Raw genomic sequence first — 12,953 nt, 5'->3', positions numbered from 1 at the left:
AACAAGTGCACTTCCACACATTGTGAGATGTGCTTCATCTCCTACACTTGTACACACAAGCACATTAAAATAACTAAGGAAAAGAAGCACATCTTTTTTGCAAGAACCTAATAAAAAAATTTCACCTAAGTGAAAGGTGCGCATGTGCACACCTTTCAAAGGAAAAGTATCCCCCACATGCAAAGTAAGGGTGTGCACATAGTGCAACCCACAAGGTGCACTATGTGAACACCCCTTTATTTTACACTTGGCCCACTCTTGCATTATAAGGGTGCACACTTAGCGCTTACCTCAAGATGCACTATGTGCACATCATTAGTGTTGAAGGTTTGCTAAAGAGGAATGGCTCAACTAGCACACTCTCAAGGTGTGAAAGGTGCCAAAATTTGTAAAGTAGGAGCTAAAAGTGGGATTTTAGGTGTTTTAATAAGATTTAAGGTTTTTGGGTCATTTTTTTAGTATCTAGGGTTTGTTTAAATTATTATTTTTAACCTTCTAAACTAATGGATGTCTATTTTGGGTAGATAAATGGCTTCCTCCTCATCTTGAAATGTCCCTTTACTAATTTTATATGATATTTCAAGCCTCTAATCAGATCTTTAAGATCAAACAACCAATCTTTCAAAGATCCACCAATTTCTCAAGAAACCCCAAATCGGGTATGTTGGAAATAGTGCCAAAAACTTCACAGCTTCACATATTATCAGTAAATCTGAAAGAGGAAATTTTAATAAAAATTTCAGCAGCATAACAGCATACAAAATGAAATTTTCAGATCTGTATAACATGCACACAATAGCTCCCAAACGGAAGAAAAAAACAATGCTCATCGGCTCCCAAAAATAGCACAAAATAGCCCGAAATCACCACAAAAACTTAGTAATCTATCACATAAGTATAATCATATCCAAATAAATATATTCAAATCTATTTTAACATTTTAAAGTCTGATATACATCAGCAACCCAAACTGATATGAAATATTCAACCGGAAACACTAAACTCTTACAAAAAACACACTCGAAAAACCACAAATCTGCACTGTTCAGCACAAAGGCAAACTTTGCATGAGCATGCACATGGAATGGCTTCAAAATCCTATCCTTAGCCTTCCTAGAAACCTGAAAATCCCCATTCTTGGGTCTCCCTAGAAACCTGCAAACTCTCGTTCTAAGGTCTCCTTCTCCACAGGTTTGGCAGCCTCTAAAGAATAACAAAGAAATGAGCAAAAATCAAGTTCTAAAATCAGCCCAAAATGCCTCCAAACCCCTTAAAAGAGGTAATAACCCTAACTCACATCCAAGAGGGTTTAATAAAACATATTTTAATAATAATCTTCATTTATTAGTCCATTAGCTTCCAAAGATTATCCCCTTTTGTTGAAACTTCGCCTTTTTGGGCCTACTTGCCTTAGCAAAGATTATTATTTTTTAATTATTTGAAAAGGGGACATGAAAAGTCCTCTCCTCCAAAATATTGCTTTTCCTCAAGCAATGGCTGAACAATAAACCAATCAATCCACCTAGATCCCAAATGTAATCATGAACTATACTACTGCCAATTAACATAGGTTCCTACAATATCCTCTGCAATATGACTAAGAGGAATCCATAATCAAATTGACAATTACAACTCAACCAAACTCCAAAATCACCACTTCCACAGTCAGAAACCCATGAGACACAAACTCTTAGAACATCAAAACCCAAGTAAAGTGGACAAATCAAACTACCAACATAGTAAATACCATCAACGCATCCCACTGGCCTATACGGAATGTACAATCCAACTTTGCAACAATGGTGAACGCTCTTGAATGAAATTGTACCAAGTATGGAGAATCCACACACTGTACAACTCCTGCAGTCAACACAACTCTGCAAATCATTGGCCACTATCTCATAACCATAACTCCCATGCACTATTGATGGTGAAAAGACATTACAAGATAAAGAGTAAGAAATGGAACCCTAACCAAATTTTCCATGAACAAGTGATATAGCCCACCTTGACTGACTACCAACTAAGCTAGGAGATGTCATAGCCAAAGGAGTAGAATCAGTAACAACAACTGCTGAAGCATCACCCCCAAACTCCTGCTCTAAGTCATGCATTATCAAGTTGTCAACTGTAGAACATATCACCATGTCATGCCCATCACAACTCTCATCCCGAGGCATCAAACTGTCCCATAACTGATGACAAGCACTAGGAACCAAAGTACATCTTTGTATCATCATCTCATCGACATGGTCATCGAAGGTAAATTGATGAGTGTACCTCACAGTGTAATGCTGATAGAATGTGCCAATCTTAGTCAGTGGCTCAGACTATAATCTAGATGAAACTAGCTGCAATTGATCATTAACCATGTTGGAACTGACTACTACCTCTGAAGATATCACCAAGGGAGTAGTATTACTAGCAGGAACCATGCCAACTGCCGACTCACCAACATCACACATGATCTTTGATACATCTCTAATCTCCGTGCCATCAATATTAGAGGCCACCACCATGTCAGGCATACAACAATCTACTACAACACCCAACTCAACTAAACTTGACTCTAGTGGGAATGAACCTGATATGCCAATGTTAGTATCAAGGATGGATGCATCCCCATCTCCACTGTCTCTGACAATCTCGGCCATGGACATCCTCGGATCACCAAACACCATAGCTTGTGACTGTATAGAATTAGGTAAAGACTATAGTCACTCTAACTCCATGGTCACCTTAGCCAAATGAAACTGTGACTCCTTGATAGCCAACTATGTACTCTCAAGAATCTCAGAAGTCACCTCAAGCTGCTGAGTAAGCTCACTCACCTCATCTTCCTTGGCCAAAAATGCATCGTATGTTGTACTGCCCCACTCCATAAGATAATCTCTATTGGCTACCAACTGCATGTAATCTTGTCTTAGAATTTGGATAGCCTCCCATAAAGAGTGGAACTCTGTCAAGGAAAGATAACTGCCTCCCTGCTCATCACTAGTAGGAGAACCCCATCCATAAATGGCTAACAACTGACGAGCAGCATCAAAATGTTGGCAAGCGATAGCAATGTCTCACTCACTAACTCTCAACTGATTAGAAACATGATGGCACTGGCTAGACTATCTCCTACAAACCTCTTCTGATGCACTGTCTAAAGGAGTATCCTCAAAGTTACTAGTCTCTAGAGTATTACCATCCATATCTTGTGAATCAACTCCAAAGCTCATATCAACATATGAAGTATCAAAAACTATAGCATTGATGTCTAACTCCTCTGTACCAAAAGAAACTGCCAAGGAAACTAAGTCTTCAAAACTACCCACTGCATCCTCCTAGATGTCATCAATGCCAATATGATCCTGGGACTCATTGGTACACACTGCCAAATATGAAAGATCATCAACACATTCCAGCAAGTATGGTCGACTTGATATATGAACAAAGTCCAACACTGGTGTATAAAAACTAATACCAGCATCGGACAAGCTGCTGGCATAAGAAAAGACAACACTGTGCAATTTGCTAATCAAATCCATGATAGCACCCAAACAAACATTGCTACCAAAAAGTGTTAAAGATCTCCAATCAACTAAATCCCAAATGCCAATATAATAATCTTGAATCCATATCTATAAACTAGAATCAGCTGGTAACTCAAGAAAACTCCTCACCTGAGTAATATGACCAATACCAACTAACTCCACATAACTGTAATGATGAGATAATGAAGTCAAAATACTATCTTTGTTCACTTTCAGCTGGCTAGACAAATCATGTGAAGTACTACCAATCTCAACCTCATGTGTCGAAGCATCTAACTGTGCCTAATACTCTCTCTCAAAAAAGTCATGAATGCTTAATGTCTGCTCATCTCTACCAGGTATCTCACCATCATGCACAACAACATCCTCATAATCATCATCCTTGAGGTCAAATCTATCTATCACTCTTTGACTAAAATCATCAAATGTAGTTACCTGATCATGACCTTGAGTAGTCATTCCATGATACCACCAATCATAGGTTGCATCTTCCAAGTGTAGACTTGCAATTTGAACAACATCACTCTCCTTCATGGGGTTAAGTGTGAAGAAGGTCTGTAATTTTTGTAGCCATGCTCTAGCTAAAATTTAATTTGTTCCATCAAAAGTAGGTGCTATAAACTTGCTTATTTTATTTTTGTGCTCTCTTCCACTTATGTCATGTTCCCTTTTGCACTCTTTCTTGGGCATCAAAGTGTTCATCATATCCACATATTCTCTAAAAGGAACTAAACTATGAAAGTCATCATCTAAACCATTGTAAGTAGCTCTTAATACAATCAAGTTACTTGTAACCTCTTCCATGGGATTAAGGGCTGGATTTGGCACTTCTGGCTCATCTGCATGCAGAAAAATAGTTTTTGTTGATTGAGAGGGTGTGAGTTTCAGATTTCTTGACTCCTCTGAAGTGCTCCCTTTCTGATTAATAGATGCAACTCCTTGCAATTTTTCTGTCAATATTCGTAAAACCTCTCTAGTTTTTGCCAAACTATCCACTATTTGCTTCTGAGTATTTTGGATGTCTTGGAAGAATTTCTTTTCCATCTCATCTAGATAAGCCATACTTTTTCCTTCTTTGGATTTTATACTTTTACTTTCAACTGGAGGTTTGATCAAAATTTCTTTATTCTTTTCTCGCTGTAAATATCTCTTTTCTCTTTCACTTAGTTGCATGCAACCATAAATTTTGACATGCAACTGATTAGAAGCAACATGCAATCACCAAATTCACAAAGAACTAACATGCAAATGATTAGAAGTAGAATGCAACCATAAATTTTGACATCCAACAGATTGGAAGCAACATGCAACCATAAATTATGACATGCAAGATTTGGGTAGTTATCAAAACTAACAGCAAGATCTGGGTAGTTGTTAAAACTGACATGCAAGATCTGGGTAGTTGTCAAAACTGACATGCAAGATCTGGGTAGTTGTCAAAACTAGCATGCAAGATCTGGGTAGTGTCAAAACTAACATGCAAGATCTGGGTAGTTGTCAAAATTGACATGCAAGATCTGGGTAGTTGTCAAAACTGATATGCAAGATCTGGGTAGTTGTCAAAACTGACATGCAAACTTCTACAAACCCACAGTCTGGCAAGATCATGGCTCTGATACCACTAAAATGTCCCTTTACTAATTTTATATGATATTTCAAGCCTCTAATCAGATCTTTAAGATCAAACAACCAATCTTTCAATGATCCACCAATTTCTCAAGAAACTCCAAATTGGGTATGCTGGAAATAGTGCCAAAAACTTCACAGCTTCACATATTATCAAAAAATTTGAAAGTGGACATTTTTATAAAAATTTCAGCAACATAATAGCCTACAAAATGACATTTTCAGATCTATATAACATGCACACAATAGCTCCCAAACGGAAGACAAAAACAATGCTCATCGGCTCTCGAAAATAGCACAAAATAGCCTGGAATTACCACAAAAACTTAGTAATCTATCACATAAGTATAATCATATAAAAATACATATATTCAGCTCTATTTTAACATTTTAAAGTCTGATATATAGCAGCAACCCAAACTGATATGAAATACTCAACCGAAAACACTAAACTCTTACAAAAAACACACTCGAAAAACCACAAATCTGCACTGTTCAGCACAAAGGCAAACTCTGCATGAGCATGCACATGGAATGGCTTCAAACTACCATCCTTAGCCTTCCTAGAAACCTGAAAACTCCCATTCTTGGGTCTCTCTGGAAACTTGCAAACTCCCGTTCTTGGGTCTCCTTCTCCACAGGTTTGGCAGCCTCTGAAGAATAACAAAGAAATGAGCAAAAATCAAGTTCTGGAATCAGCCCAAAATGCCTCCAAACCCCTTAAAAGAGGGCATAAACCTAACTCACATCCAAGAGGGGTTAATAAAACATATTAATTAATAATCTTCATTTTTTAGTCCATTAGCTTCCAAAGATTATCCCCTTTTGTTAGAATTTCGCCTTTTTGGGCCTGCCTGCCTTAGCAAAGATTATTATTTTTTAATTATTTGAAAAGGGGACATGACACATCCTCCCTCACTGCAAAGATGGCTCCAAAACTAATGGTCTTCAAATTTCAAGGTGTTCCATCAAAGTCACGCTTCTAGAATGCTCATTCAGAGAGATCTGAGACACTGAGCTAGGCCACATTAACTGGAATGCATTCTTGGTCCTATGCAAAAAACCAAATGATAGGCCTCCAATGGTGTCTACACTTATAAGATTGGGGTTAGCAAATGAAACATCACACCTAATTTCAATACGATCTTTTGAGATGGCTATGGCATTGGAAGAGAATTATGTTTTGGAGGAAAGAGTGGTAAAAAGCATAATAGGGGAGATCATCTTAGATCTAAGGCCTAAGAATATAGAGAAAATTTTCCATCTTTGAGGGCAGATCAGTCCATTAGGTTGGCATACCATCAAGTAGAAAGGTGGTATAGAGAGCATGAACAAGAAGCCACATAAATTATTCAATCCTCATATCTCATTGATAGGACTCCTCTTGGGAAAAAAGTAGGGAAAGTAGATATGAAAAGAGGTTCTATGAAAGATGATATCAAAAATTCCATAGTGCTCCTAAGAAAATTCATGGGATTACTAGCAGTAGGACACTTAAACATATGGATGGTACACTTCATTGAAACCATTAGAATGATAAAGATGCCAATTGACTGGGCCTCAATTCTCAATGAGAATTTTGATGAATAGGTGGTAGTGTTAAAAAATGACCTAAGGTTCTATATGACATCTTATCTAGTGTATCTATTAGCAACAAGAACAACATATTATCCAGGGTTTCTTAAAAGGGGCAATTGCAAAATGCTAATGCATGGAGTTATGTCATATACCCCTAGCTAGTGAAGAAAAGCTCTTGGATCATAGTAAGGAATATAGAATAGTGAATGATGCTTTCATTTTTTTAGTCATCCAGTTCATTGAGGGAGACTATGCAAAAAGGATGTCAAAAGAGGCAACAATAAAGATTATAGAAATATGTGCCTACTACATCCAATTGAAAAAATTCACTTACTTAAGGGTAGGAGGTACAATTCTAAATCCTAAGAAGCTCTTGAGGTATCCATTTGATAGACTCATATTTCTAGAGATTGCATGACAACTCTCATCAGAATATGATAGAGTATGGAAGTAACATAAGAAGACCTAGGTATGGCCCATCACTATAGTTCCATTTAGTGTCAAACAAAAGAAATAAATCATGAATTTTTATTTAGAATGGTATGAATACCCCTTGGATGACTTTAATTCCCCTCATCCATGTTTTGATAGAGTTCAACTCTTGGTAGAAAAATAGTTCAAACATGAATTTCATAAAGGATCATTGGATGAATGCAATAGATGACTACAAGATCCAAATAAGGGATTATTGTAGAATGACTCTTTATTTGGAAGCCAATGCCTTGAAAATGAAGCTCCCATTAAATATTGTGCAAAAAGATATTGAAGAGGTCTTAGATCCCTTATATAACTAAGATAAGATATATGATCAGCCTATCATGAATGTAGAGATTGATAGAGAAGAAAATGTAAATATCAATCATAGGGAAAGGCATATCATCCAGTTAACCAAGGAATGGATTAAGAGACCATTCAAGCTAGATCTAATTCAAAAAAAATTTGTTTTCTAAGCTATAGACTACCCAGTGAAAGGTAGAGGAGTAAAAATGATAGTACCAACATTCATAGCTCAGTCTCAAATAAGGTTGGAAATGGTGCATCAACTTGATAGAGAAGTTGAATACTTCAAGGTGTATAAGGGTAAAAATAAAAGGAAAAGAACTTCCCCTTAGTAAGTTAAGCTCGAAGAGGAGGAAATTCAAACACCTAAGAGCCAAGGAGTAGAGAACGTAGAAGTTATTCTGACTCAAGATAATTTGCCAGTGCCACCTCTAGAACAAGGGAGGGAAGATGAAGTAAAAGCAGAAGCAAAGGGAGTGTCTCCACCTACCCAAGAGGAAGAAGCCTCTCCATCAACTCCCAAGAAAAGAAAGATGAAAACTCTAGTTAAAAGTACAAGGAGAAAAAAGGTGGTAAGAAATTTTATTCCTTTTCCATCAATCCTACAAGTTATTCCAAAGGTAGAAGAATAGGATGATAAAGATGAAGAGGATAAACTTCCCTTGTGTCAAAGGACTCACCTGCTAGGGCTATTGAGGTAGAACAGAGAAGGAGCTCCAATATAAAACCACCATCCATTTCTACACAACCTATTTAGGTTACAACTTTGGAGGATGAGTTACAACAATGGATTGATGAACAAGAGGATGAAGGGGCTAACATTTTTAAGATGTTAGATTTTGATTGCATGCCTATAGGAACTAAACTTGTAGGAGATTAGATAAGGGATACACTAAAAAATCAACCTCCACAAGATGATTAGAGTCAATTGATGCCTTAGCCACAAGGACCTTTACTTTATCCATCATCACCAAGTCAATATTTATCTTTCTTGGATAAAGGTTTAGTTACTCCTCTTCCTCTGGTTAATGAAGAACAATTAGATGCTGAATAGATAGAAGAGCTAAAACAAAGACCCACAGATGAAGTATCAGAGGAGGGGAAAATAGATGAGAAACTTCAATAGAATTCCCAAGATACAAAGGTGAGGAATGTGGACTCAATAGACACATATATGCCTAATATAGATCTCTCACAAAAGGAGAAGAATCCAAAAAGGAGTGATAAAAGAAAGGGCCTAATAGTACAAGCTCCCTCTTCATCTAATAATAAGTCTCCAATGGAAGATACTCCAAGATGGTTAAGAAAAGAGGTGATGGTTAGACACAAAAGGTAGCTATATTGTATTGAGGAAGTGGAAATGAGAAAATTAATTGAAGCTCTCAAGAAACCTAAGCCACCTATAAGTGATGAAGAATATTGGCCTTCATTATGATTAATCAAAATCAGGACTTGTTCAGCCATTTTTCTTTCCCTCCTCTACATGTAGATATTGAGGATTTGACCCCAAAATATTATCAAATCAAAGAGGTCTTTCTTTGAAAACCCACTATGGATACTACCAAATTGATGGTCACTACAGGAATCAAAGAAGTGTTTAGGAACTTACAACAAGATGAGTCTGAAGAGTTAAAGCTTTGAAAGAATAATGGACTACTAAGAGATTATTTGCAAGAAGTAGTTGGTCTGTTGGATCCTAAAAATCTTGAGGAGACTTTAGGAGTTACACTTGATAAGAGGGATAAGGAGAATGTACAATTCGATCCATTTTTGAAGGCTTGTCAACAATGGTGAGAAATTTTTGAAGAAAAAGGTGTGTAGATCATACAAGGAAATATTAAGTTATTGCACCATATGCAGGATAATGCAGACAAGTTGGTTTCTATATTGAACTAGGATTTTGGGTTGATGGATGAGATACATACCTGGGGTAAACATCTACAAGCATTATAATCAATAAAGGGTCAGAGGTATCAGATGTTGATGGATGTATATACTACAAACAAGTAGATAAAATAGACAATTGGATAGAGAAGATTGCGGATGGGAATAAAGTAATGAAGATATTACATGCGGATATTCACAAGCTCAAGGATCAAACCCAAGAGAAAATTTTGGAAGCAAAGAAATATTACAGTGATGCTTGCCTTGATATTTTTGAAGATGATTCAAGGGATTGACTCATGACTATGCAAGTAGTTGTTGAACAATTTTGGAAGACTTTTGAAGAAGCTTCCACTGATGAGGATATTAGACAAGTATGTAAGACTAAAGAGGCATTTCTAGAATTAGATGTGAAATTGGGAGATTTTGTAGATACTCACATAGAGATGGGAAATCATTGACAAAAAGTAAAGGATAAATATGATGCTTTAGATTTTTTGGATGCAACCCAAGTGATGGAGATTATAGAGAAATTAAAGAACAAATAGCCAGACATAGCTTTGGTATGAAGGGGAAAAAAACCCATAAGTTAGTATTTTAGTATTGACACTTGGTAAAATTTTGCATCTTTTGAATTTGTCTCCAAAGTTGCACTTCTCCCATGATGAGCTTCTCCAAAGGTGTGCTTCTCCCAAGGTGAGCTTCCCCAAAGGTGCACTGAAAGTTTTTGAAGAACTCAGAGGTATGCTGGCAGTTAACTACCAATCCCAAATTTAGAGTTTTTCATGCATAAAAAATGCATTCTGATGATAGTTTAACTCCTAAAAACCTCTAGAGAAGGTTGAGCTTCCATTTTTGGCATCTCTAGAGACTCCTACATCATCTAATGGCTTTCTTCTTCTTATTTTCTCATGCTTTCTTTGTTTTAAGACATGTAAAGGCCCATGCACCCATTACATGATATAAATAAGGGTGGAGTCCTACTTAGCACTAGTTAGAGAGTCAATTTATACATAATTAGAATTTTTTAATTAGTTTTAAGCATATATTTGCATGAAGGAATTTCTCACTCTCAATACAAATTGAGGATAAGATCTTTTATAAATTTAGGAATGTAATATGTATTCTGGGCCATTATTTTGATGCAATAATATATGTTATTGGTGCTCTCATTCAGAGTGTAGTTATTCTTGCTTGAGTGTGTTATATTTTGTGAATGTATGTTCATGGAGTGTGATGGAGCCAATTGTTTTATTGTGTTATTTGAGCGATCTTTTAATTCTGGTGTTTTCCATGTGTTTACAAATTCCACTGATATACTCAGTTGGAGAAGAGATCACCCTATTGTTCTTGCATAGCTTTTTGTCTCACATGAGTGCACTTTCCATGGCCTTGTGATCTGATAAAAAGTAAAACATCTTACAGTTACTAAATTCCCATCAACGATTACATTAGTGGAATTAAGGAAGCATTGTTCCTATTTTCATTGGTTATCTACCAATCTTTTCAAAGGCTTAACTCACAGATGTGTTGTTTCCGTGGCTTATGTTTATAAGGGATTTAATTTTCAAGTCATTTTCTTAAACTTCTTGTTACCTTATATTTGTTATTTTCTTTTACAAATACTTGCTTAATTTAGGAATTCATATAGTTGCATAGTTAAAACTACATTCATTATAAATAGAAAAATACAAAAAAATATTTGTTTTTGTGTGGATACTTTTTTGAGATAGCAAGTAGATTTAACATCTTATTTGAAATTGGTATGAACTAGCAAATGTCTCCTCATGAACACTCATATTTATCTTCTACTAAGTGGATTCTAGTAGGTCACAAGATCACTCAAAACCTTGGAGTTGATCCCAGATTAGCTTTTCATGAGATGAGTTTGAAGGGATTCTTGCCATTAAGCATCATGAAAAATGATAGCTCAATAGAAGTGGTGCTAGAAGGAGGCCCTACCAACCATTCAGAATTGAAGAAAATGACATGTAATTTCAAATTTTTGCATTTTTTACAAGTTCAAAAAAATTTCTAAACTATCACCGTTCCAAGGTGTGCTAGGTGTGCTAGGTACATTTTTTGGAGATGTGCACTTCTATAGTGGTGCACTTATTCAAAAATTGACACAAAATTGAAGATCTTGATCCATCATCTCCATTTTAATGAGCTTTGAGATCTTCCCCTGTCACACACAAGTTCCTCAAACTTAGCCACTTTTGCAAGCCTCACAGCAACAAAGGATTCCCTCTAATTCTACTATTCCCATTCAAAATTTCATCATCTTCCTTAGTTCCACCTCCACAAAAACCACTCATTATTCCACCAAATCCTCCAATGGATTTTTTTGCAAATACTATAGACTCATCAATCAACTTAATAGGTGTACTCAATGACCTTCCTAAGAATCTTTAGAAGTTTTGCATAAGGTTCATCTATGGAGAGACAAGAATGGTTGAAGATCACATCAAGGTATTCAAGGAAATTTACAACCAAAAGTAGATTGCTAATGAGAATGTGGTTCTTCACTTATTCCCCTCCTCATTGGGAGAATTTTCCTTTAATAGGTATGTTAATTTACCACTTGGATGTGTTGGAGACTGGGACACTCTCAAAAAATTATTCTTGGAACAATTCAAAACTTTCATCAATCTAGCTATGATGTATCATCATTTCATATCAATCATAAGGGACCCAACAGAGATGATCTCACACTTCAACCATCACTTTCATATGGCATACTAAAAGCTAGAGATGCCATACACTATACTATTGAAGCTACAATTCAAATTTATCTGAATTATAAGGACCATCTTACTAATATTTTCCTAAGAAAACTTCCTACTACAGATATTGACACATTGGAAAAAGTCTTCTAAGAAGCAATTACTTTTACAAAGTAGGGCAATTGTAATGGAAGAGGATCGATGCTTCCAACTCAAGCTATTAGAACGATGCAAACATATCCTATTGGAGCATCCATGATCCCCAACTAATTCATACCAATGAATCTAGTTCTATTATAGCAGACACCCACTCTACAAACCTTAACTATAACATACCCAAGATATGAACCTCCAAAAGTTTCTTTCTTTGAGCAAAAGGCATCAACTTTCGTAGACGAAGACGATAGTTTTTCCTTTAAGTTTTGTCAAATGAAGAAGACCATGTCTCAAATGAATACTAAATTGACCCACTTGAGGTTGTTGCAAGGACATAATAACAACTTTTAGAGAAACAATGTTAGTCCTTACAACAACAACAAGTAAGGTCAGAACTACAATAGAAATTTCAATGGAAATAACAATTATGGAAACAATAATGGAGGAAACAATAATGGAGGAAACGATTTCAATCCTCCTAATCGCAACAATAGTTTCCAAAGATAGAATTGACAATGGAACACTCATATAAACAATGGAAACATTCTTGTATAACAATAACAATAATACTCAATATGTGGACATCAATAAATATGACAATAGTCAAAACACACCTAACAATGATGGTTCATATTATAATGGAAATCAAGAAGTGAATCAG

Source organism: Cupressus sempervirens, chromosome 8 (genome assembly GCF_028749045.1).
Source record: "Cupressus sempervirens isolate cs-2001-9-10 chromosome 8, ASM2874904v1, whole genome shotgun sequence".
NCBI lineage: Eukaryota > Viridiplantae > Streptophyta > Pinopsida > Cupressales > Cupressaceae > Cupressus > Cupressus sempervirens.
Note: the sequence above shows the minus strand (reverse complement) of the source record.